Source organism: Trichosurus vulpecula, chromosome 6 (genome assembly GCF_011100635.1).
Source record: "Trichosurus vulpecula isolate mTriVul1 chromosome 6, mTriVul1.pri, whole genome shotgun sequence".
In the NCBI taxonomy this organism is placed as follows: Eukaryota; Metazoa; Chordata; class Mammalia; order Diprotodontia; family Phalangeridae; genus Trichosurus; species Trichosurus vulpecula.
The window spans coordinates 275038507-275066498 of NC_050578.1; the positions used below are offsets into that span (position 1 = coordinate 275038507).

The 27992-nt window shown below is 40.6% G+C and overlaps 1 pseudogene; it reads left to right on the top strand.

Annotated features, from left to right (window-relative positions):
- Nucleotides 1–791: 791 nt before the first annotated feature.
- Nucleotides 792–27992, top strand: part of LOC118855217 — a 62646-nt pseudogene continuing 35445 nt past the window's right edge.

Below are 27992 nucleotides of genomic sequence, written 5' to 3' on the forward strand. Positions count from 1 at the left end.
GCCCTATCTCTGTCACTCCATAAGACCTCCCTGAGTTTTCTCCTCAATAATAAGACATGTATAGAGTGTTTACTATGTGCCGGGCACTGTGCTGAACGCTTTACAATTACTATGGCATTGCATCCTCACAACAAGCCCGGGAGGTAAGTGCTGTTAATATCTCCATCTTACAGATAGGAAAGCCGAGGCAGACAGAGGTTAAGTGACTTGCCCAGGGTCACGCAGCTAGGAAGTATCTGAGGCCAGATTTTGAACTCTAGGCTGGGCACTCTGGCCACTGCAGCGCCATCTAGCGTCCAGAAGAAGAATTATAAACTATAAACAAAAATATGAAGCGTTGTACCACAACATTAATAATGCGAATCAAACAACTCTGAGGGTATATTGCATGCCTAGGAAATTGGCAAACATGACAAAAGGTGGGAATAGTAAATGTTGGATGAAAGACAGTCACATAAATACATTCTTGGTGGAGCTCTGAGGCCAACCTAACGTTCTAGAAGCACCGTGACATTATTCTAGGTAAGTAACTAAATCGAAGATAGTGCAATTATTTTTAGTGATTTAAAAAAGTTCATTTTTGAGGACTATGTGATTTCTCAGATTCCCAATTCCCTTATTCCCCAAGGGATGTAGCTACAATGAAGTCAAGCCAAGTGTCCAAGGACTGTTTGCTAAAAATCAAACTAGGGGGAGGAGGCAGTCAGACTAAGAGACTGGAGTTGTCACAGCTGCCAGAGGCGTGGAGGGTCAGGATGGGGTTTTCTGAGTTACCCGGCACAATTGGGGGCATGGGATACTACCAGGTCATGCAAACTGCACTTACATTTCTTTGTGGAGCGCTGTTGGTCTGTCACAATTTCCTACAGAATTTTGTTGCAGGAGTGCCAGAGCACCATTGCCGGCTCCAGAACCAGACAGGTGCTGAATCTTTCTACCTGGGAGGAGACGGGAGTGGGGACCTGCTGAAAGTGTCTATTCCTGTGGACAAGGAAGGGAAGCCAGAAAGATGCCTGAGGTTCACTGAACCTTGGTGACATCTTCGGAAGCCAAATGCCACAGAGGAGGTGAGATTGGACACGGAGGACTGCCTGGATGGATGGGTCTATGACAAGAGTGTCTTCCTTTCTTCCATTGTTACTGAGGTCAGTAGAAAGTCAGATGTGAATGAATGTCTGTTTTGCCAAATTCTCCATTTCCCCCTTTCTCCTTTGAATCTTGCAAATGACATCCTAATTTTCTATCTCCAAGCGATTCCCCATCTTCCCTAGGAAAATCAGAACAAGGAATTTTAAAGACATCTGGTAAATTGCTTTTGGTCTGGATTAACTTTCTAATGTGAGTGACTCTCTTCTCCATTCCCAGGTGAGCTCAGCTGCACTGAGGGACTCTGGGAGAGGGGCAGTTTCTCAAGGGTAGTAATGAAATCTCCCAGATGTTTTGTATTATGTGTGATGGGCTCTGTGTGTTGAACATTAGACATAAAATATTATTAGGATTTGGATAATTAGTAACAAGGACATTGTCAATAATAACTGACATTTCTATAGTGCCTTATAGCCCTTTCATGTGAGTCTCACAACTCTGTGAGGAAAATGTTACAGATAGTGTATATAACCCATTTATAGATGAGAAAACTGAGGCTCAAAAGATTAGGTATTTAATAGATACTTTGTTTCTTTCCCCTTTGGAGTCAGACAACCTGGGTGAGACTTGCTATTTACTATCTGTAGGACCTTGGGCAGGGTCACTTAAGTTCTCTGGGCCTCAGTTTCCAGAATTCTAACATGAGGAGGTTGGACTGCATGGCCTCTGAGAGCCATTTCAGGTCTAGACCCTATAACCCAATAAACACCAAAAATATACCATATTAAAAAGAAGGGCCTTTGTTTTAGGGAGATACTTGGGTCCATGAAAAATACTTCAGAGTTTCTCAGAGATACCCAAGTCCACTCCTTTATCCTGGTCAATTCTTAGCCTCATCCTCTCCATTGGCAGAGTCTGTCCAAAGTATAAAATACTCATCACCAAACCCTGTAGGTTGTCTATGCAACTACTTGTCATAGTTGGGGCAATGAGCATCCCTCATCCGCTTGTTTGATCTCACTTGTTCAAGAATGTATGTTTTATGCTCCGAATCATGAAACAAAGAAGAGTAAGACATACACATGAGACTCAGTGAGACAGATTCCTTAGGAGACAAATGGTGAAAACTTGGAGCTGCATTGCTCCTCCGTTGGCCAAGGACGAATGATCAGACTGTATCAGGAGTGGGACTGGAGTAGAATTGGAAAGAAGACCCAGATTTCTCGGTGAGACAGGCAGAAGGACCTATGCCAGCACTAAGCTAAACTAGTAATTGGATAGAAATCTCTGGAGCAGAGAGAACTCAGTAAGAATTGTGTGTCCTGCAGTGGACAAAGCTGAACTTAGCATTTTGTCTATGTGCCTGTAATTCCCTGTATACATGACATTGGATGAACATATCCCAGGACTCTTGGAAGGGGACTTCTGTGCCATTTTGTGAGGGACTTGGTGCTTTTTGAGGTCCCTTGCATCTCAGAGATTCTGTGATTCTCATGTTCTCATATGTTCTCATGCATGTGAGTGAATTCATATTAATTAAACCTCAGGCACTGACCTGAGTGGACATTAGTGACACAATAAGTTGAAATATAAGATGTTCGTTGTTTAAATCTTTTCTGCTCTGGAGCTATATTCATGGTGAGCATACCAAGATCTCGGAGATTTCCAGAGAAGGAAGCCAGCCAACTTGGAAGTCACAGGTAGAGTGTTGACATGACCAGAGAGTGGGTGGTTAGGCATAATGCATGAGTTTTTTGTGATACTACCTTTGGGCAGCTACCTCAGACCTGTAAATCTTGGAATGGTCCTGATATCACGTTGTGCTCTTATCAACAAAGATGTCCACTGTGTCTGAATGTACAGGACATGAAATCTAGGGCAAGTGAATGTTTTTTTTTATTTTACTAATATACCTTGGGCCCCATTTCCTGAGGGCAAGAGTATTAATTTCCTTCCAGCAAATCCACTACTGTTGATTTTTCAGAGGCTTTTGTCTCAGAGGCTCAGTATTTACCCAAAACAAAACAAACCTAAACCACAAAATCTATACCATTTGGGGAAGATCTGCTTGAACCAAGACAGAGTGAAATAATCAGAATCAAAAGAACAATACACACAATGACTCTAACACTGTAATTTAAAAGATCACTAAGAGGAAGCCAAACTCTGAGCAAACAATATGTCCGTAATGGTCCCAAAGAATAGACAATGAAACATATCTTCCTTCCATTGGCAGAAAGGTGGTGGACTAGGAGGGCTGAATGTTGTATATCACTCAGCCACTCACTGCCCTTAGTGGTTTCTGCTTAACTTAAAAAAAATTATTAAAAGGTAGAGTTCAATTTGGAAAGAGGTTGAGAATATTTCCGGAAATTACTGTTACAAAAAGTATGAGTAAAGATTATTTTTAAAAAATCACCATGAAAGAGAAATGCACTGGGAGAAGGAGGAAGGGAGAGGTAGAATGGGGAAAATTATCTCACAAAAAACAGATGTGTAAGGAAGAGTTTTTACAGTGGAGGGAGAAATGGGTGTGATTATGGACAATTCTTGAACCTCCCTCTCATCTGTTCAAAGAGGGAAGAATACATAGTCACACACAAACTTAGTTGAGTATAGAAATGTTACTCAATAGAAGAAGGGGATAAGAGAAAGGGATGCGTGTAGGAGATGATAAAAGGGAGGGCAGATTAAAGAAGGCAATAGTCAAAAGCAAAACAGGATAAAAAGAGAGAAGGATAAAAAGAAGAAAATAGGATGGAGAGAAATATACAGCTAGTAACCATAACTGTGAATGTGAAGGGATGAATTCACCCACAAAATGGAAATGGGTAGCAGAATGGATTAGAAACCAACATCCAATATGTCATTTATGAGAGACACACTTGAAATAGAAAGACACATACAGAGTTAAAATAAAGAGATGGAGCAGAATCTATTATGCTTCAGCTGAAGTAAAAAAAGCCGGGGTAGCATTCATGATCTCAAAGAAAAAGCAAAAATAAACCTAGTTAGAAGAGATAATCAGGGAAACCACACTTCAGGAACCTCCGCTGACGAGGAACGACAGACCCATCTGTGGTGCGAGGAGCGGTGGGGGTGAGAAGAAACCAGCACATGCCTGTTGAGTGCAGAAGCAGCGGGGCAGAAAGCCTCTGGCTGTGGGCACTTACAGGAAGTTGTAGTTTTGGCTTTGGTTCCAGGCTAGAGGAGAGAACTAAAGATCTGGGGCAAGAGGCACCAGTTCCCATACCCCAGGGCTAGAGGTATTACTACACACACACAGAAACGCACAGGCAAAGGAGAAAGAATCCAACCATAGAAACCTATTACCGGAATAGAGATGACCGGGGATCATCTTCAGAGGAGGATAGTGAAGTAAAGAAACCCCCAGTGAAATGGTCACTTGCCCCAAAAGAATTTGTAGAAGATCTTAAAAAAGACTTTAAAAATCAAATGACAGAGATGGAGGAAAAATTAAAAAAATAATCCAAGAACAACAACAAGGTTATGAAAAGAAAATCAACCAATTAGAAAAGGAGATCCAGAATCTCAAGGAGGAAAATGACACCTTGACAATTAGAATTGGGCAAAGTGAAGCTGGTGAAATTATAAGAGATCAAGAAATAATTAGACAAAATACAAATAATGAAAAAATAGAAAAGAAAGTGAAACATCTTATAAGAAAAACAATGGATTTGGAGAATAGATCAAGGAGAGAAAATATAAAAGTAACTGGAATAACCAAAAGTTATGATCAAAAGAAGAATCTTGATACAATAATACAAGAAATAATTAAAGAAAATTGTCCTGAAGCATCAGAACAAGGCAGGGAAATAGAAATAGAAAAAATCCATCGCACACGATTTAAAAGAGATCCTGTGAGGAAAACTCATAGGAATATCATAGTAAAATTCTGGAACCCCCAGATCAAGGATAAAATATTAAAAGCATCGAGATTAAAACAATTTAAATACAATGGCTCCACAATTAGAATTACACAAGACCCAGCAGCAGAGACATTAAAGGACTGCAGGTCTTGGAACACAATATATCGAAGAGCAAAAGACCTGGGTCTCCGGCCAAAAATATCATATCCTTCAAATTTCAGTATTATCTTGAATGAAAAAAAATGGACATTTGACAAACCTTCAGACTTTCAAGACTGTTAAAAAAAATCCTCAAATTGATAGAAGATTCAACATACAAGAACCAAGAGAAACATAAGGCACACTTCAAAGACTGACTATAAGAACAGACTGCTTACCTTTTATATAACATAAAATGTAAAATGTGTGTCTAACATTCTTATTAATAATTGTCATGCTCATAAGAAAGAGGGGGATAAACCTGACTATGATATGAATTTAAAAGTCAAACCATTTAGGAACAACTAAAAACAGTAACTACTTTATACAAAAGAGGTGCAAGAAGAAGAAAGGATACAGAGAATTTAGATGGGGAGGAGGGCTGGCAGTTCTGGTAACCTACTTTCATCGGGAATGGGTTTAAGAGGGAACAATACATATATATTTAGAAGAGTATAAAAGTCTTCTAAATTTAGAAGAAATAAAATGGTAGGGGTTTAGTGAGGGGGGAGAGGACAAGGGAGGGATTAGGACAAGGGAGGGATTTTTAGAGGGGAGAATGAGGGAATAAGTAAAGGGAGTTTAGATTAATGGGAAGGGGGGATAGGGGAGAAGGCAAGTAATAGGAGGGCAGGGTGGTTGGTGGAGGAGGGGAGGTAGGCAAGTAATAGGATGGTGATGTAGCAAGTAGAAGTAAAGTAGAGGAGGCAGGAAGGATAGGAAACAAAAGACACGTACAAACATAAAAACAAAGAACAGGAGTAGAGTATGTTTGGGAAACTATATGTCTATATATGCATGTATACATGTATAAGTGTATGTATATATCTGTATGTGCATGAATATATCAAGAAATATCTAAATTATATTGTAGCCTTCTGGGGGGTGGGAGGAGGGGAAAAAGAACAAAGTTAAAAAATGCACAGCAGAGAACAAAAGAAAACACAAGGAAGCAAAGAAAAGATGGACAATTCTCAACACAAGGTGTATTACTTGTCATACAGGCTTTCTGGAAATGAAAATTTATTGTTATATATTTTGAATCCTCTCCTATGTTCTGCTATGTACATGACATGCTTTTTTTCTTTCTTACTTTATATTTGTTTCAATATTTAAGTTTATGATATGTTTTTGTTTCTTTTCTCTATTTTGTATTTGTGTTCTGGTAAAATAAAATAAAAAACTGTTTAAAAAATGTGGGAAAACCTGTATGAACTGAACCAAAATGAAGTGAGCAGAAGTAGGAGATCATCATACACAGTAACAGCAATATTGTACTGACGAGGTCAGAGTTGGGAGAGCTGGTTCATCAGATGTGAAAGAATTCACTTAGACCTTCTCTGTAGCCACTGGGAGCTTTATTGACGCAAAAGCAGCAGGCCTGAGATTTAGCAGGGAGCTAAACAAAGGCACTGATGTAGGGAAGGGACCAGATTTAGATAGACCAAAAGCTATATAGCCTGTAGGATGATTTTAGGGTTTCTTATGGGGGTTGGAGATTTAGGGATAGGATAAGTCTTACACGATAAGGACATAGGTAGAGGACAGCAAATGACACAAGGTAAGGGAGATCAGGAAATTTTATGATCCAGGGTGGGGGGGAGACAAAGAATTCCATGGTCCAGAATAAGGGGGAAGTTATGGGGTAACTCAAGCTAAGGGGAAGAGACTCTAGGATGCCCTTAGGCTCAGGAGGGGCCTCACAAGGTATTGAAAAAGCAACCCTTAATATTATTTTTAATCCTTAAGGATTCACATCATTTCTCCACTCAACCACTAGGCAGGAGAAATCTTTTGGGACAAAGGGGTGAAGGTCATTGTCTTCAGTAGCTGCTTCGTGCTGGACAGGTGTGAAGAGTCCATTTCAGGGGCTGAGAATATGTTGAGGAGAAGTGGTCAGCATCAGGGTGTGGAATGCAGTGTCAGCTGAGTCCAGGGTAGAGAGAGGCAAACCGCTAGGGGACACCACACCAAGGGTAGGGGTTGGTAGCCTAAAAGCTCAAAGTGGAATTTCTGCAGGCAAGAAGACACAAAGTGAATGAACCACGAGGTTAAACAAGCATGGACCGAATATAAGAGCAAATAAAATGATTAATAATGAGGTCAGAATGGGTGAAAGAAGGGGGAGGAACCACAACCCCCAGGAAGAGGTAGGGAGAGATACCAGGCAGGAGTGGATGTCTTGCATCGAAGAGGCTGCCTGTAATGTTCTTCAAGTTCTCAAAAGATAAATTCCATGCAGAGTTTCCAGGGAATAGGAGGAGAGCTATCGGGAGTAAGCTAGTATCCTGGGAATGATGTTGACGTACCCAGCAATTGTGTACTCTGCTCTGTCTCACAGGGTTCCCTATTTAAATTAAGGCATTAAACTTCTAGTCCTGAGAAAGCAGGCCTAACCCTAGGCATAGGGTGAGAATCAGGAATCAGTGGGCTAGAAACAGAAGTGGTTCCAGGTGCGGCCCAGAACCCAGCATAGCTAGAAAGCACACAGGCAAGTCCCCATGGTGGGGAGCTTCAATGCACAGTCTTCTTTGATCACTTTTCTGGCTAGTCTAGCCCTGCATCTTATCCTACATCTCACATCCTGTCACCTGCTTGCTTCATCAGCCTTACGATTCCTGTCTGCCTCACTATCCATCCAAATGCTTTTTTGAGAGAGGGACAAGGGAGCTGTCCCTGCCTGAGTGGGGGTATGGAGGGGAGTAGAATGAGGCTGAAGCAGTGTGGAACAGGCATCCTTGTTGCATGGCCATCTGCAGGTGGACAGCCAATAGTCTAGAAGACACAAATCTGACAGACAAGTTCAATAGGCAGGGCCCAAACAGAAGGAACATTACCAGTGACAAAGAAAGCAACCAAGAGCCCCAAGATGCTATTATTGACTTTGGACATACAGGATTTTCTGATCTTCTTATTTTCTCCAAAGTTTCCCCTCTGATTCCAATTCCTTCAGGAGGATCAGAGGCCCTTGAGGATCCAACTCTATCCGTGTAATTATAAGTAACAACACTTTGCCGGTAGGAGCTTTTTACCCTTGAGTTCAATAGTTATAGAGATGAATTTACTTACAAGAGACTGACTTTTACTCCAGTTATAAAAATGTGGGAGGATCCATAAGTAATTAATTCCAAAACAATGCATATCAATAAGTTGCTTATAATAAAACATGTTTGTACCACAGAACACACAGCATAAACAGACATTAGTTCCACAATAGTAACACACTTTGAATGAAATTGACTTTTCTATTAATGCAAAAGTATTCCATGAGTTACCTCTAAGAAATTGGCACTGAAATTCTTTTCTCCAAACTGAAAATGTTTCTGATCTAGTTTCAGTAATTAATAAAATAACAGGTCCCTCAATCAGTTGTACCAATACTCAACTATTCTAACATCTTTTTGAAACATTTAAGGACCTTATTCCACACAGACATATGTCTAGTAACAGGCACATAATTAGGCCAAATACCCATCTACTAACTTGTTTAAGATGTAAAAAGCACTATAATTTTAGGCTGAATAGCTGAGATCTTGAACACACACTTTGTTCTAGTAGCTCAGATGTGTTCCAGCCTTAGTCTATGGGATAATGATTCAATATGATTGTACCTTTGTTTTGCAAACTTCTTTTCTCTTTGTCTAATTATTCCCATATTCAGAAAGAATGTTCCATTCCAGGGATTTAATCTTTCACATATCTATGCAGGAGTAGTAATTTATCCAACTGTTTGTGATATGGAATGACTACTGTATTGGGAATCAAGATGGGCTATTAGCACTTATTCAACCAAGTGCCCTTGAAGAGTTTGGCCTTTGTTTCCTTGATTAAATTTGGAGTCTTTGATGACCTCCTTGCCTTGAGGGAAAGCCTAGTTTACATGGGTTTGAGTGACATGTTTGTGACATCAGAGGCTTTTAGACCACGTGGGTTTAAGTCACATTTTGGTGATGATGTTAGGTCATGTGGGTCCTAAGGGGCATTGCTAAGACCAGAGCCAATAGTAAGAGCTTAAGTTCTGGTTGCTCAGATGATGTTTGATGATGTCTGAAACTGTATACAAAGAGAGAACAGAGTTATTTGCTTAGGGCTCTCACTCTTGGCAGTAGGCTGATGTGGAGACTCTGGGCAGCTGTAGTTAAGAGCCCTCCAGCTTGCAAACCTGGATGTTCGGACTTTGTTAAACTCTGGTAACTATGCTTTGAGATTTGAATCAGACAAGGTCTGTCTGTTTATGTTTGTAATTTGTTCGTATCTGCTCTGAAGTTCAGGGTGCTGGCTGTTTCCCCTGAACTAAGTGAATGATATTTGTATGTGTGATTAAAGTAAGATTGTTAACTCCTTAATGTTGCCTTCCTTAGTAAAGCAGATCAAAAGAACATTCTGTGAGCTGGTTGTTGTTGGTTTTACACCCTCTCCCCCACAGCAGCTGCTAGCCGAATTATTGCAACAACTACACATTCAGATTGAAAAGAGCAAGATTTCATATACTTAGATTGTGCTCACATCTTATACTGACTTTGATTTACCTTACATCTTATACTGACTTGCTTTGATTACAGAAATTTGCCATAAAAGGGAAGGACAAGGACATGATTAGATAAAATATTACAGTTTTACAACCACGTAGTATCAATTCCCTCTCATTGCCAGACTCAGGAATAGTCAGGTAGGAAACATTCCTTTTCAAAGGAACACAATGGGGAAACTGAGTCAGGAGGCTCCCATCTTAGATTGAGGCTAAGACTGTCCTCTCAGACTGTCCTCCAGACACAGACCTCCACCTGTAACAGTCATGTTCTCTCTGAGTAGCTCGTGGCATTTCACTTGGATGGTGGATTACCGACTATTGATTACTGATGGATTTTTAGGATCCACCAGATAGCTCAAAACACAATTCATTATAGTCCCATGAGCTTTTACCTCAGATGGCAAGTTTCACTAATCAAAAAATTTTACTGGCACTTACATCTCCAATTTAAATTTGTCCTTGTGCAAAAGCCAATCACTAGAGATCATTTCCATATACTTGCCAATTCTCAACATGCCAAGTTCCTTGTTTAGGAACTTCATAACTCAAGCTCTTTGGCAAGGTCATAAAATTAAGGAGGATGGAGAGGGATCCCTGAAAAAGGGCTGCCTTTTCTACCCCATCTATCTTCAGAGTTGCTGTGGGCTGTACTTTTGATTGGCCTGAGGACTGCTCTGAATGGGAAGAACCCTCCTTTCCATACAACACACACAGTAATCAGCTACCAGCTTTAGGTTTTAGCATTAAAACATAACCAGCAATCTTGCAATTTTCATAAGGCGTAGACAAATTGGTTTAGCTGTATTACAAATGATAAACTTCTGATGACATCAATTGCATTTCCAGATCATATAAAAATTATTGATAGAAAGATGGACTGTGTTACCAAGTGCAGATGATTGACTGACTGGCTTCTTCCCTCCTGGGGAGGTACTTCCAGGCTTTTGGCCCTAGGGCCATTACCAGTGGGGCCCCCATGGTAGCTGATGCCACTTCTCCCTCCCTCCTTTCACCAGGTGGGAGAAGGTGAATTGCAGGTGGGTGTGGGGTGTTGACCTGAAAGTTTGGTTAAAGCAGGCAAACAAGCTAGGTGATATGTAAATTCATGATGTTTATTTCCTTAAAGCTAGCAGAGCTAGCTTACTTCTATGCACAAGGAGCCAGAGCTTAAGTTCTGACTGTCTGAACAAAAGAATGAGAAGGTTTAAATACATTTTTAGTCCCAACTCAGTATGCCTGTGTTACTTCAATTTTATGATCCCCATGTATGTTTAACCATGATACAAGAAAAGGACTTTTCTTAATTGAATAGGTTATAAATACAATAAGTCCAGACAGTTGACAAAGTGTCAACTGAAATTACAATCCAGGATCTCTGTGTTTAATTTACCATTAACATGCCATAACATAGTATATGCCCATAAAACATTAAGATAAGAAAAAGTCACATTTTTCAAGATAGTGTCTGGGGTTAAGGGTCTCATCCTTAATGGCCACAGACAGAGGAAAGAATGCTCTTAAGTCAGCCCCATCTGGGCTTGTTGACATAGGAAGAGGTATTCTCTGAGTTTACTCAGAGAACAAAGAAGCTTAGGTCCATGCTCTTCTTCTAGTTGATTATTAGTTCAGGCTCTGGCCCTTATTGAAGTCACTAAATTGATATCAGATGATTATCAGGGGGAAGGGTGAAACTCTCTTTTCCTAATCTGATCTGGGATGAGAGGAATTAATAGAAAAACTCCAGGGCTGTTTGTAGTTGTACTGAGATACCCTCTTGACTCAAGGGAAGGCAGTGGGGGAAAGGAATTACTTTGGTTGTCAGGAGATATTTCAAAACTCCTTAAAGATCACTCATAATCTGCTAAGATTTTTTTTTAGCTGTTCTAACTTTTCACTTCTACGCCCACCCCTTAAAATTTAGAGTGGGACATTGAACCTTTCAGATCGATGTTCACAAGACTAGTGCCCTTTTTTAGGATACGTGAAGCAGGAACCAATGACTCTGTTTCTCTAAAAGCTTTTAAGGCTGATCCAAGAACACAACAAGCCTAGGAGTGAAACTTAGAAAATTCACAGTAGGTTTGAATAAAATTATTATCAGTATAGTAGGCCTTTAAAATCACACAAAAAGATTTTGCAAAATATTGCTTTGTAAAAAGTATTCCCCTTTCTAAAAAAAAGCTTACAATTTACCCTGGCTTTAAAAGGAATAATCACTAAAACTTTCATAAAATAAATTAGCTGGAACCTAAAAGATTGGGATTTATCAAAACCAAGTTGGTGTAAAATATCTTTTAAGTATCATAAATCCCCCAAATGCCATAAAACCAAACATCTCAATGATCACAATTCCTAAGTACCAAAAGGAATTTACTTTGGAAAATAATTTTTTTTCCTAAATCAAGAACATACTCAATTAAACTAGCCTTATCACAATAACAAAGTTTATCAGGTCTTTAAAAACTTACTCAGTAGGAATTCCACTACACAGAAGACTTTTTACAGGGTTGATAAGAACTAATGATAGATGGTTCCAAAAATTCTTGTTTTAGTTAACAACTTCAATTCTTAATTAAGCACAATTCTTAATCCAACAACATCTAGATTATAAGAGGAATTGCTTTTCTAACAACATAGGTAAAATACAGTGTTAACCAAATTGCACACTATAAGAAAATTTAGAAATATAACCACACCACAAGCAATTATCATGTATTTAAAACTTGAAACAGGACCAATTAATTACCAATCAGGTGACCATAACTTAGTTGGATGAGCAAATCGAATCTGGATGCATAATCACTAGTGGTAACATTTTCATTTCTAAGGCCCAATACTCTTAGCACTTTAAAAGAAAAGATTATTATCTGTAAATTCACATTTTTTTTGAAGACATGTGGTGACAATTCTGAGCTCCAAATAACCTTTACTTTCTTAGGTTGGAGTTCCCTATTCTTTTACTTATCAGATAGAGAGCAGTCAGCTCTCCATTCCCATCCCAGGAATTTCAAGCTGCATGTACTAGAAAATGCATATAAAGTTTGAAGTTAAGGACACAGGGTACAGAGACCTAGAAACCAGGGTGCAGGGACCCCCAAAGAAAACTAGGTGCAGACCCACAGGGAACAGACACCCTGAAACTGAGGTGCAGGGACCACCAAGGAAAACCAGGCACAGAGGCCCACCTCCCTCCTCCCCGCAATGTCCCACGGGGGAAAGGAAGGAACAACACAGGGTAAACCAGGGTGCAGGGGGAACAAGACAGGGTTAAAAAGTCTGCTCAAACAGAGCAAGATGTCTTTTCTTTAAGTTTTGGAGACCAAACTTCTTACTAAGCTTGTTTTGTTTAGAAATCCCCTTCACAAATCACTTTTCCAGATTATATTGAGGTCAGTCTGTGTTACTGTAATACAGGGAAAATTAGGAACCCCTGAGAAACCCCTAGCTACTGACAAGCACCCCCAGAAAGAATGGACTCAGATATCTTTGGCATTTAGCTAACCCCCTGGGACTCCATGACTCCACCAAGGAATGTCAATAGATAGGACCATCCCACTGAAGGATAACCTGGCAGACCCTTTCTAGCAGATATCCCTGGGGCTCTGTGACTCCACCAAGGAATGTAAATGAGATTATCCCACTAGTATAACCTGACTGAATCTTTTGATCAGACAGGACCTTTGTTCCTGTTCCCCCCACCCTGTACACCCACATATCCCATATAAGCCAAGCTGTCACCCCAACACATGGCCATTGATTTGTGGTGCAGTACCCCAGTGGCTGCCAGCTAATAAATTCTCCACTTAAAACTTATGCTCTGTGGTGTGTCTCACTCGCTTCTGGTACAACATTACAATGGAACACTTAGGTGCTTTTCTTTAAGATCTCCTTCCCAAATTTCTCTCCTAGCAGTCTGCTAGCAGCATCTTGGCTGCTTGTCCCAGAATCCCAGAACAGAGGGGAGAAAGAAAAATGACCAACCCAGGGCATGGGTGTCCCCTTATACCAGGGTCCACAGTCCAACTGACCACCCAGAAGTCAGCAGAGCTTCAGAAGCTGCTGGGAGTGTCTGGGCACTCCAGGGGTCTCACTGCTAGGGAGACAGTGGGAGCAGAAAGGGTCTGGGGAAGGGAACAAAGAAAAGGGTGCTTACCCGTTATCCCAGTGGCTAGAAGATCATTGGAGTCCAATTAATATTTGGACTCCTGAGTTTTGGCACCAAAAATGATGAGGTCAGAGTTGGGACAGCTGGTTCATCAAATGTGAAAGAATTCACTTAGACCTTCTCTGCAGCCATTGGGAGCTTTATTGATGCAAAAGCAGCAGGCCTGAGATTTAGCAAGGAGCTAGGGAAGGAACCAGATTTATATAGACCAAAAGCTATACAGTCTGTAGGATGATTTTTAGGGTTTCTTATAGGGGTTGGAGATTTAGGGATAGGATAAGTCTTATAACATAAGAACACAGGTAGAGGACAACAAATGACACAAGATAAGGGAGACAGGGAAATTTTATGATCCAGGGTGGGGGGGAGATAAGGAATTCCAGGGTCCAGGATAAGGGGGAAGTTATGTAGTAACTCAAGCTAAGGGGAAGAGATTCTAGGTTGCCCTCAGGCTCAGGAGGGGCCTCAGAAGGTACTGAAAAAGCAACCCTTAATATTATTTTTAATCCTTAGGGATCCACATCAGTACCGTGATGAACTATGAAAGACTTAGCTATTCTGATCGATATGATGATCCAAGACAATTCCAAAGGAGTCATGATGAAAAGTTCTGTCCACTTCCAGAGAGAGAACTGATGAACTCTGAGCGTAAATTGAAGTATAGTTTTCTAACTTTATTTTTCTTGCTCTTTTTTTGTTGTGCTATGGTTAACATGTAAATACATTTTGCATGATTTTACATATATAATTGATATATTGCTTGCCTTCTCAATGGATGGGGGTGGGACAGTAGTGAGGGAGAGAATTTGGAACTCAAAATAAAAAAAAACCCTTAAAAATAAATGAATGATATATTTAAAAAAAACCTTACCATCATTTAAGCGGCAATTGAAGTAAACAAGGAATAAACCTCCAACCCTAAATGTCTTACATTTTAGGTAGAAAGAAAAAAAATGATTGTGTATATGTAAATAAATGAAAATCAAAGAAAGTGGAGAGGATTCTGGGAAGATGGCAGAGTAGGTCAGAAAATCCCAAGCTCCCAAGATTTCCCCCCACAAAAGAGTTAAAATAGCACCTTAGGGCAAACAAAGTGTGGGTGGAGACAAAGAAGAACAGGGCCACAACCTGGGTCTTCCTGGGACAATTTGAAAAGATTCAAAGAAAAATCCCAGGAGGTTTGGTCCCTGAGAGAAGTAAACACCCCCAGGCTAGGTTCCGTTTTAACAACAAGCTGGGAAGATGCTTAAACCACTAGCAGCAAGCCTTGGGGTTAGTTGGCTTGAGAGGCTTCCTCAGCCCCAGCCACAGGAACTTTTCACCCCGGGATAGTGAGGGGAGGTGGGCATTTGAGCCCAGGAAGATTGTGGGAACCTCTGCTGATGAGGAACACCAGACCCAGCTGTGCTGCGAAGAGAGGGTGGGGGTGAGAAAGAACCAGCACATGCCTGGTGAGTGCAGAAGCAGTGGGGTAGAAAGCCACTGGCTGTGGACACGTACACGAGGTTGGAGGTTTGGCTTTGGTTTCAGGCTAGAGGGGAAAACTGAGGATCTGGGCCAAAAGGCACCATTTCCCATACCCCAGGGCTAGAGATGATTACAAAAATCAAGTTATTACCACAAAAAATGCACAGGCAAAGGAGAAAGAATTCAACCATAGAAAGCTATTATGGGAACAGAGATAACTAGGGTTCATCTTCAGAGGAGGATATTGAAGTAAAGAAACCCCCAAAGAGTAACATCAAATGGTCACCTGCCCAAAAAGAATTTATAGAAGATCTTAAAAAAGACTTTAAAAATCCAATGACAGAGATGGAGGAAAAACTAAAAAAAAAAACCCAAGAAAAACAGGAAGGTAATGAAAGGAAAGTCAATCAATTAGAAAACGAGATCCAGAATCTTAAGGAGGAAAACGACACCTTGAAAATTAGAATTGGGCAAAGGGAAGCCAGTGAAATTATAAGAGATCCAGAAACGATCAAACAAAACATGAATAATGAAAAAATAGAAGAGAAAGTGAAACATCTTTTTTTTCATATGATAAAGCAAGAAGAAATGTAATTGCAATTACATTAGTCAACGTTGATTTCAAACTAGCCTAATTTTCGTAAATTTCATCATGGAGAGAATGGTGTAAAATTTTGTACGACCAATGGAGAAAGAAAAATGGCTTTCAACAGTCACTATGCTTTCTGTATCTCATTTTCCTTCTCTATAAAATAGGGAGAGTGATGTCTATGGTATCTATTGTGATACCTGAGTAGCCAGCTATTGCTGAAAAAACCCTGCCCCCAGCCACTAACTGCAAACCCCAGTCCTGCTGTTTGGCGGGTGTCTTGGGCCCCTAAGACATTTCCAAGGAATGTAAGCTAATTACCAGGATGGAAGCCTTGGCTCTAGACATTATCTTGAATTATATGACCTTTACCATATCTTGAGCCTTCCTAGCTTCAAGAGTTATGGCAAAAGTTGGACACAGAGATCCTGGGTTGTAATTCCAATTGACATTTTGTCAGCTATCTGATATGTTGTATTTACAATCTATTCAGGAGGTTCCTCTATCGTATCATGGTCATAAAAAGTGAAATAACACAGGTGTGCTGAGTCTGCAAAATGACAATTCAAGAGATAATTAAGCACTGAATCCTGTATTCTCTATATAAACCACCCTTTCGCTTCAAATGTTGCCGTTGATTTGGGAAGCCCCAATGGCCGCCGGCTAAATAAATTCTCCACTTAAAACTTATACTCTGTGGCGTGTCTCACTCGCTTCTGGTATAACACTATCTCATAGGCTTACTATGAAGAACATGTCAGATAATATATCTGTAACAAAGGCTCTCCCCTACATGTATCTTGGTGGTGTCATTGTGTAGTGCAAAGGGAAGCAAAATACACATCTCTAGCTCCTTCTCCACATGCCCTTCCCCGAGGGAGACTTTAATTCCTGCCAGGAGGGAAAGCATGCCTTTAGGATGCGGCCAGAAACTTGGCCACTCTGCTCCCCTCAAAGAGAGAAGGAGTACCAGGCTAGAATCATCTCTCTGGTGCCTTAAATATTATTAGTCGAGGCAATGAGGTTTTCAGGTTCAAGGTAACTTTTGATCTGTTTTTCATTAATTGGCGGAAAGCAGGACCTGAAGCTTTATATCGAAGGCTGAATCCCTTTCCCATGAAATACAAGTTCTACAATGAACATATACATAGTAGATAATAAAGAAACTCATTTATCCAAATTGGTAGTGTTAAACCTGAAAGTTAGGTTGAAGGAAACAACAGGCTAGGTGATAGAAAAATTCATACTACTTATATTTATTCATTCATTCCCTTTAAACTTAGCGAATACATGCATGCATGGGGGCCAGACTAAGTCTGACTCCCTGAACAAAGAAATGAGTAAGCTAAAATACATTTTTTTTAGTCCCAACACAGCAGCCTGCATTACATCACTTTTATGATCCCCATGTATATTAATTATGATGCAAGACAAGGATTTTCCTTAATGGAATAGATTGTAAATACAACAAATCAGGTAGTTGACAAAGTGTCAATTGAAATTACAACCCACGATCTCTGTGTTTAATTTGCCATTAACATTCCATAACATAGTATATGCCCATACAATATTAAGATAAGGAAAAGTCGCATAAGTCAAGATAGTGTCTGGGGTCACGGTTTTCACCCTTAATGGCCATGGACAGAGAAAGGAATGCTCTACCTGAGTGTGTTGACATAAGAAGAGACATCTCTGAGCTTACTCAGAGAACAAAGAGACTGTTAGGACCAGGCTTTTCTTCTGGTTAATTAGTTCAGGTCTTGAGTCTTACTGAAATTACAAAAATGATATAAAATGGTATAAAATGTTCCACAGTAGCAAGATAGACTTTAGAGAAAGTATACATAGGAGAATATATACCAGACAGTACAGAGTGGAGGAGCTCTCCCATCTGGAGTGAGGTAACTCAGCTCAAGCAAGAGAAAGTCTCTGGTCTTACCTAAGGGGCAGTTCCCTGGAGTCTCTAGTATGGCAAATTGGTGATAGGGACACAATAGATACTGCCAGATCTTCTCATGTTAGCTTCTTCTCAAAATCTTTTCCTTCACCAACCTTAAGTGAGTTTAGCATCATTTCATCTTCTTTCTCAGAGCTCTTTGGAAAGTTTTTCTTTTTTGTTTTAATAATTTTGTCTTGTTTCAAATCAAAGTTTTGAGAGTTTGAATTTGTTTTTTGATCTAAGCACACAACATTTAGGTATGAAAGAGAACAAGCTTCTCAAATGTCTTCAATGGGCTTCTTGAAAATCAAATTATTCTCCTGAGAATTCATTTTGATGAGAAAGTGGAAGAGAATCAGGAATGAGTAAATCAAGTTTTCATTAAAATTCCTTTTCATGCTTCTCCTGATTCTTGTGTTTGAAAGTCAAATTTTTTATTCAGCTCTGGTCTTTTCACTGAGAAAGCTTGAAAGTCCTCTATTTTATTGAAAATCCATATTTTGCCTTGGAACATGATACTCAGTTTTGCTGGGTAGGTGATTCTTGGTTTTAATCCTAGCTCCATTGACCTCTGGAACATCATATTCCAAGACCTTCAATCCCTTAATGTGGAAGCTACTTGATCTTGTATTATCCTGATTATGTTTCCACAATACTCAGATTGTTTCTTTCTGGCTGCTTGCAGTATTTTCTCCTTGATCTGGGGGCTCTGGAATTTGGCAACAATATTCCTAGGAGTTTTCTTTTTGGGATGTTTTTCAGGAGGTGATCTGTGGATTCTTTTAATTTCTATTTTACCCTCTGGCTCTAGAATATCAGGGTAGTTCTCCTTGATAATTTCTTGAAAGGTGATATATAGGCTCTTTTTTTGGATCATGGCTTTCAGGTAGTCCAATAATTTTTAAATTATCTCTCCTGGATCTATTCTCCAGGTCAGTGGTTTTTCCAGTGAGATATTTCACATTGTCTTCCAATTTTTCATTCTTTTGGTTCTGTTTTATAATTTCTTGATTTCTCATAAAGTCACTAGCTTCCACTTGCTCCAATCTAATTTTTAAGGTGCCATTTTCTTCAGTGGTCTTTTGGACCTCCTTTCCCATTTGGCTAATTCTGCCTTTCAAGACATTCTTCTCCTCATTGGCTTTTTGGAGCTCTTTTGCCATTTGGGTTAGTCTATTTTTAAGGTGTTATTTTCTTCATTATTTTTTTGGGTCTCCTTTAGCAAGCCACTGACTTTTTTTTTTTATGGTTTTCTTTCATCACTTTAATTTCTCTTCCCAATTTTTCTTCTACTTCTCTACCTTGCTTTTCCAAATCCTTTTTGAGCTCTTCCATGGCCTGAGGCCAGTTCATATTTTTCTTGGAGCTTTTGATGTAGGCTCTTTGACTTTGTTGACTTCTTCTGGCTGTATGTTTTGGTCTTCTTTGTCACCAATGAAAGATCCCAAAGTCTGAATCTGAATCTGAGTCCGTTTTTGCTGCCTGGCCATGTTCCCAGCCAACTACTTGACCCTTGAGTTTTTCGTTGGGGCATGACTGCTTGTAGAGTAGAGAGTACTTTGTCCCAAGCTTGAGGGGCTGTGCTGTTGTTTTCAGAGCTATTTCTACACAGCAAGCTCTGCCACACCAGTGGTCCTCCTCCCCCAAGAACTGCCAAGCCGGACTGTGACTCAGATCTAAGCAGGCTCTGCACTCCAGCTCTAATCCGCCACTTAATTCCTCCCACCAGGTGGGCCTGGGGCCAGAAGAAACTGCAGCTGGAGCTCTGGAAGCAGCCTCAGAGCTGCACCACCTCTGCCACCCCCAGGGCGGTGGCCAAACTGTGAACTCCTTTCACTCTGTCCCCGAAGTTTTTCCCACTAACCTTCTCTGTTGTCTTTGGTGTTTGTGGGTTGAGAAGTCTGCCACAGCTCACTGATTCAGGGCGCTAGGGCCTGTTCCACCTGGCTCCCAGTCTGGTTGGTCCGGGTGCAGCCCACACTGGGCTCTATTCCACTTTGCTCCCAGCTCTGTGGGATAAACCTTACCCAGCAACCATCCTGGCTGTCCTGGGCTGGAGCCCTGCTTCCCTCTGCTGTTTCGTGGGTTCTGCAGTTCTAGAATTTGTTCAGAGTCACTTTTTATCGGTGTTTGGAGGGTCCTGGGGGAGAGCCTTAGGCAAGTCCCTGTTTTCCAGCCACCATCTTGGCTCTGCCTTGAAAGTGAAACATCTTATAAGAAAAACAACAGATTTGGAGAATAGATCAAGAAGAGAACATATAAAAATAATTGGACTAACTGAAAGTTATGATAAAAAAGAATCTTGATACAATAATTCAAGAAATAATCAAAGAAAATTGTCTTGAAGCATTGGAACAAGGCAGGGAAGTAGAAACAGAAAAAATCCATCGTGCACCACTTAAAAGAGATACTATGAGGAAAACTCATAGGAATATCAAAGTCAAGTTAAAAATCCCTAGCTCAAGGATAAAATATTAAAAGTGTCAAGATTAAAACAATTTAAATATGATGGTACCACACTTAGAATTATACAAGACCTAGCAGCAGAGACATTAAGGAACTGCAGGTCTTGGAACACAATATATCAAAGAGCAAAAGACCTGAGGCTCTGGCCAAGAATATCATACCCTGCAAATTTAAGTATTATCTTGAATGAAAAAAAATGGACATTTGATAAACTCTCAGACTTTCAAGACTTTGTTAAAAAAATCCTGGACTTAATAGAAGATTTGACACATAAGAACCAAGAGAAACATAAGGTACATGCCAAAGACTGACTATAAGGGACTCATAAGGACATACTGTTTACCTTTTATATAACATAAAATGTAAAATGTATGTCTAAGATTCTTATTAATAATTGGCAAGCTCATAAGAAAGAAGAGGTAAACCTATGATATGAATTTAAAAAGTAAAACCATTTAGGGACAGCTAAAAAAAAAGAGTAACTATTTTATGCAAAAGAGGTGCAGGAGGAAGAAAGGATAGAGATGATTTAGATGGGGGAGGAGAGGTGGTAGTTCTGGTAACCTACTTTCATAGGGAATGGGTTTAAGAGGGAACAATACATATATATTTAGAAGAGTATAAAAGTCTTCTAAATTTAGAAGAAATAAAATGGTAGGGGTATAGAGAGGGGAGAGAGGCCAAGGGAGGGATTTTTAGAGGGGAGAATGAAGGAATAGGTAAAAGGAGTGAGTGGGATGGTGAAGACCTCTCATGGAATCTAAATCTCAGCCTTTCTGTAAATTGAGTGTGATAAATAAAAGTGAGGACTTTTCAGTGTGTCTCAGGGTTTCTGATTGACAGCTAGGTCTAAGTTTTGAATCACGTGACCCATAGGAATCTGAAACTTAGAGCAGCCTAACCCCCCTCAGCATGAGCCTCGCCAAATAAGGATAAAAGTGTTTTTAAGAGTTGGCATTGGCTAAATTAGTGGTTCCTTGTTCCTTGTATCTGGGGTAGATTTCTGCGTTTAGATTGTGAGCCTGAACTCCACCAATGAGAGTAAAACAGTCAGTGGTGGGTGGGGGTTGTTTGCAGTAGGGTACATAGCTGAGTTCTGCCCTCCGGGCTCTGCTTCTCCCTACTGATTGTCTATTGGTTTGGAGACAACCCTTTCCCACAGAATCGTAATAAAGTTCATTTCTACTTTTTACTTGAGAAGCCTCTGAGTTTAATTTTTGGGTGAAGTTGCTGTCCCACACAGGGGGGTATAGAAGGGTGTTTAGATTTATGGGAATGGGAAGATGGGGGAGGGATCCTTGGAGGGGGGCAAGTAATAAGAGGGCAAGGTAGTTGGTAGAAGTAAAGTAGAGGAATCACAACGGATATCTCTCTCTCTATATGTATATATGTACATATAGCTATAGAGAAACATATCCAAACTTTACTGTAGCCTTCGGGGGTGGGGGGGAATAAAAAGAACAAAGTAAAAAAAGTGCACAGCAGAGAACAAAAGAAAACTCACAAGGAAGCAGAGAAGAGATGGACAATTCTCAACCCAACATGTATTATTTATCATATAGGCTTTCTTGAAATGAAAATCTATGGTTATGTATTTTGAATCCTCTCCTACATTCTGCTATGCATATGACATGCTCTTTTTCTTTCTTACTTTGTATTTAAGTTTCAGTATTTAAGTTTATGGTATGTTTTGTTCCTTTTCTCTATTCTGTATTTGTGTTCTGGTCCTTGAGTCTAAAGTAAAATTTTAAAAAAATCTATAAAAAAATCAAAGAAAGTAATGTTCCTTTTCTCTATTCTGTATTTGTGTTCTGGTCCTTGAGTCTAAAGTAAAATTTTAAAAAAATCTATAAAAAAATCAAAGAAAGTAATGAACCACAAAGGAACAAATTAAAAAAGAACTTTTCTTGGTCCCCTTCCAAGTCTCTAGGGAATTTTTTAACCCTTGGCTCAATTTTCTTTTTATTGCATAAATGCTATTGTAGCCAGTCTGTATGCTTATCTGACTCTCCTGGTCTCTTTGTTTATGTTATTTTATTCCATATATCTTAATACTCTTCACATTTTTTTATGGGGCCATGTAAGCATATTCTACGATCACATGTGTTGTTAAGCAAAATGGGCTCTTAGCACTCAGTTTGACCAAGTGCCCTTGAAGAGTTTGGCTTTTGTTTCCTTTGAGTAATTCAGTGTATTTCATTGAGCCTTACTAGGTGCTAAGCCCCAGGCCCAAACCACTATTAGGTGTGGAACCTGTGTGGGTGTGGATTGGTAACTAAGGTCCCCGCCTTAGGTGGGGCTAACTAAGGGGAGGTGCTAACTCCAGAGCCAATCACAGGAGCTTAGGTTCTGGTCATTCAGGTGGGTTTGATGACATCTGAAATGCTTTAAGAAGAGAAGACAGAGCCATTTGCACAAGGCTCTCACTCGTGGTGTTGCTGATAAGGAGACTCCGGGCAGCTGTAGCTAAGAGCCCTCCAGCTTGTAACCTGGATGCTGAGACTTTGTTAAACTCTGGTAACTATGTATTGGGATTTGAATCAGACAAGGTCTGTCTGTCGATGTTTGTATTTTGCTCTGAAGTTCAGGGCGATGGCTTTTTCCCCTGAACTAAATGAATGATATTTGTATACTGAATTAAAGTTAAGCTTGTCAACCCCTTAACGTTGCTTTCCTTATTAAAGCAGATCAAAAGAACCTGTGCTTTTGCAGCATGCTGGTAGCATTCTTGTTGTTGGTCTTGTGTTGGTCTTTCACCCCCCACAACAGCTGCTAGCCGGATTGTTGAAATATCACATCATTATTCACCATACTGGATAGACTTTTAGGAAATCTCACCATTTTGTGATGCTTGCATTGACAAGCCAGCCAGAACAATCTGAGCTGAGCTAAATGGAATCTGAGCACCTTCCAGGAGGCAAAAGGGATCTTATAAACAGAAAGACTATAGGAGGGATCTAGGGGTGGTTCAGGGGGGATGGGAGGAGGGTTTTGAGGAGGAGTCTAAGGAAGATCTTGAAGGGACTGGGGTGACTAGAGGTCAAACTCTAGGAACCAAGAGAATGGGATTAAAGGTGGGAAATAGCTGAAGGCTTCTTGGAGATGAGAGACTATGGAGGGCTAGGCTAGTTTAAAGGCAACAGAGATTTGGGCCTGGCAATAATGAAAGACTTATGGCCTTAGGCAAACACCTCATCGGGTAGGGAGATTCAAGGGGAGTTCAAGGGAGCTCCCAGAGCCTATACCCCATCATTCCCCTCTCAAACAGATGGAACCCAAATTCCTTTGGGGTAAGGGGCAAAGGTCTCAGCTTCTGACACTGCTTCCTGCTGGCAAGGGGTGTAGAGCCGTCCCTGACTTGATGGGTCCCATTCAAGGGGTACATAGCTTGAGCAGTCTCTGAATTGTTTTCAATCAATATAGAGAGACCAGTTGCTGAAGCAGATACAATGGGACCATGAAATTTGTGATAGAAAAGAGGAAAGCCAGGAATGGTCTGTGCCACACTCTAGCTTTGAGTAGAGGAGATTTCCCAAAGAAGCTCTGGGCGCAATAAGGGGTGTGTGTAATGAGCCAAAAGGGGAAGTTGATCTTTCATGGTCAAGTTCTTCAAACAGAGCCTGGTTCTTGTGAATCCAGAGTTTGGCAGGCCCTGGGTTACAGTGGTAATTTCCAGGCCATAATGGATAAAGGACCAAGGGATATGGAAAGGCAGTTCTCTCAGTACAAACCACCAGAGGGCAGACTTGTGCATACACACCCCATCTAGTCTTCTGCATAAATTGGGTCCATCTTAAATTGGGACTGGCAAATTCTTCCAGGTCTCAGAGGGTCAGATTCTGCTAATAGAAGGTACACTAACGCAGTCATCCTACTTGCTTGGCTCTAGTGGCCAAACTAATCAGTTCCTCATTTGCAAATTGAGGGGGTTGGAATAGATGGCCTCCAATGTTCCTTTCATTTTGGATTCCATGATTCTTGAGGCAATGGGGGTTAAGTGACTTGCCCAGGGTCATGCAGCTAGTACATGTCAAGTGTCTGGGGCCAGATTTGAACTCAGGTCTTCCTGACTCCAGGGCTGGTGTTCTATCCACTGGACCACCCCACTGCCTTGATCACATACTTTTTTTGTTTTGTTTTCCTTTTTTAATTGTTAATTTTTTCTTTTTCATATTTTTATTATTTCATATTTTTAGTTTTCAACATTGATTTCCACAAGACTTTGAGTTACAAATTTTCTCCCCATTTCTACTCTCCCCCCACTCCAAGATGGTAGATATTCTGATTGCTCCATTCCCCAGCCTGCCCTCCCTTCTGTCACCCCCTCCCCCATCCTCTTTCCCCTTACTTTCTTGTAGGGCAAGATAGATTTCTACGCCCCATTGCCTGTATATCTTATTTCCCAGTTGCATGTAAAAACAACTTTTTTTTGAGCATTTGTTTTTAGAACTTTGAGTTCTAAATTCTCTCCCTTCTTCCCTCCCCACCCACCCTCCCTAAGAAGACATGCAATACAACATTGGTCACACATGTATCATTATGCAAAACACTTCCATAATGGTCATGTTGTGAAAGATTAACTGTATTTCCCTCCATCCTACCCTGTCCCCCTTTATTCAGTTTTCTCCCTTGACCCTGTCCCTTTTCAAAATTGTTTGCTTTTGATTACCTCCTCCCCCATCTGCCCTCCCTTCTATCATCCCCCCTTTTTTATCTTCTTCCTCCTTCTTTCCTGTGGGGTAAGATACCCAATTGAGTGTGTATGTTATTCTCTCCTTAAGTCAAATCTGATGAGAGCAAGATTCACTCATTCCCTTTCACCTGCCCCCTCTTCCCTTCCAAGAGAACTGCTTTTTCTTGCCACTTTTATGTGAGATAATTTAGCCTGTTCTATGTCTCCCTTTCTCCCTCTCTCAATATATTCCTCTCTCACCCCTTAATTTTATTTTATTTTTAGATATCATCCCTTCATATTCAACTCACCCTGTGCCCTCTGTCTATATATAGGTATATTCCCTTCAACTACCCAAATACTGAGAAATTACACAATGAATAACACACATCATCTTTCCACGTAGGAATGTAAACAGAATGGTTCAACTTTAGTAAGTCCCTTATGATTTCTCTTTCCTGTTTATCTCTTCATGTTTCTCTTCATCCTTGTATTTGAAAGTCAAATTTTCTATTCAGCTCTGGTTTTTTCATTGAGAAAGCATGAAAGTCCTCAAAGAAAATATATTTTTGCCTAGGAGCATTATACTGAGGTTTGCTGGGTAGGTGATTCTTGGTTTTAATCCTAGCTCCTTCGACCTCCAGAATATTATATTCCAAGACCCTTTGATCCCTTAATGTAGAAGCTTCTAGATCTTGTGTTATCCTGATTGTGTTTCCACAATAAATTGTTTCTTTCTGGCTGCTTGCAATATTTTCTCCTTGACCTGGGAACTCTGGAATTTGGCGACAATATTCCTAGGATTTTTCTTTTTGGGATCTTTTTCAAGAGGCTATTGGTGGATTCTTTCAATTTCTATTTTACCCTCTGGTTCTAGAATATCAGGGTAGTTTTCCTTGATAATTTCTTGAAAGATGATGTCTAGGCTCTTTTTTTGATCATGGCTTTCAGGTAGTCCAATAATTTTTAAATTATCTCTCCTGGATCTATTCTCCAGGTCAGTGGTTTCTCCAGTGAGATATTTCACATTGTCTTCCACTTTTTCATTTCCTTTGGTTCTATTTTATAATATCTTGATTTCTCATCAAGTCACTAGCTTCCACTTGCTCCAATCTCATTTTTAAGGGAGTATTTTCTTCAGTGGTCTTTTGGACCTCCTTTTCCATTTGGCTAATTCTGCCTTTCAAGGCACTGTTCTCCTCATTGGCTTTTTGGAGCTCTTTTGCCATTTGAGTTAGTCTATTTTTTAAGGTGTTATTTTCTTCATTATTTTTTTGGGTCTCCTTTAGCAAGTCATTGACCTGTTTTTCATGGTTTTCTTTCATCACTTTCATTTCTCTTCCCAATTTTTCCTCTACTTCTCTTACTTGCTTTTCCAAATCCTTTTTGAGCTCTTCCATGGCCTGAGGCCAGTTCATATTTTTCTTGGAGGCTTTTGATGTAGGCTCCTTGACTTTGTTGACTTCTTCAGGCTGTATGTTTTGGTCTTCTTTGTCACCAAAAAAGATTCTATAGTCTGAGTCCTTTTATGCTGCCTGTTCATGTTCCCAGGCAACTACTTAACCCTTGAGCTTTTTGTTAGGGTATGACTGCTTTTAGAGTAGAGAGGACTTTTTCCCAAGCTTTAGGGGCCTTGCACTGCTGTTTTCAGAGCTACTTCTACTCCCCAGTCACTGCAAGCTCTGCCACACCAGCCCTCCTCCTCCCCCAAGAACCACCAACCAGGACTGTGACCCAGGACCAAGCAGAGCAAAGCAAGAGAACCCTACCTCTGCACCAGCAAATGAACCCCTACACTTCTGCTCTGATCTGCTGCTTGATTCCTCCCACCAGGTGGGCCTGGGGCTGGAAGCAGCCTGTGCTGGAGCTCTGGAAGCAGCCTGTGCTAGAGCTCTGGAAGCCACCATAGGAGCTTCCTGCTGCTGCTGCCAAGCAACCTCCACCACCCTGGTTCTGGGGCCAGACCCTGAACTTCTCTCACCCAGATCCAGCAGTTTTCCCACTAGACTGCTCTGTGGTCATTGGCATTTGTGGGTTGAGAAGTCTGGTAACTGCCACAGCTCAGTGATTCAGGGCCCTGAGGCCTGCTTCACCCCACTCCCAGTCTGGTTAGTCCTGGTATGGCCCACACTGGGCTGTGCTCCGCTCCCAGAACAGTGCAATAGACCCTTCCCAGCAACCATCCAGGCCGTCTTGGGCTGGAGACTTGTTTCTCTCTATTATTTCATGGGTTCTGTAGCTTTAGGATTTGTTCAGAGCCATTTTTTACAGGTGTTTGGAGGGATTTGGGGGAGAGCTTAAGCAAGTCCCTGTTTTCCAGCTGCCATCTTGGCTCTGCCCTTGATTGCATTCTTAATGTAGTTGAAGATGGCGTTCACTATTTGGGGCTGTCATTTCCTGCTGTTCAATTGATCTTGGAGTTCATTGAAATTCTCAGATCCTTTTTTCAGATGCATTGCCATCTAGCCAAACTTCATTCCTTCCATTTGCTTTGTAAAGGTGAAGTATAAGAATTAATTAATTTATTTATTGATCTCTATTCAATTTCGTGTGACTAAATTTGTTCCAAATCTGCTAACTGTTTAGGTATTCTAAATTTTCAGGCTTTCCACATGGGATCACATCCTCACTTTCTCTCTCTCTCTCTCATTGCTCACCTCTCTCTTAGTGGGACCTGGTGTGTGGTCGGAAGCCACTGAAATCAATAGTTCAGACAATATTCATGGGAGGACAGCAAGCAGGAAGTGTTGTCTTGGGCATACTGTCTGACAGGTAAGTGAAAAATGAAAAGAACCTGCATGTTCTCAAATGTTTATAGCAGCTCTCTTTATGGGGGCGAAGAACTGGAAAATGCACGGATACTCTTCAGTTGGGGAATGGCTGAACCAGTCATGGTATACAATTGTGATGGAATATTACTGTGCCATAAGGAATGATTAACTCAATGATTTTAGAAAAAACATGGAAAGCCTTGCATGAAATAGTGCAG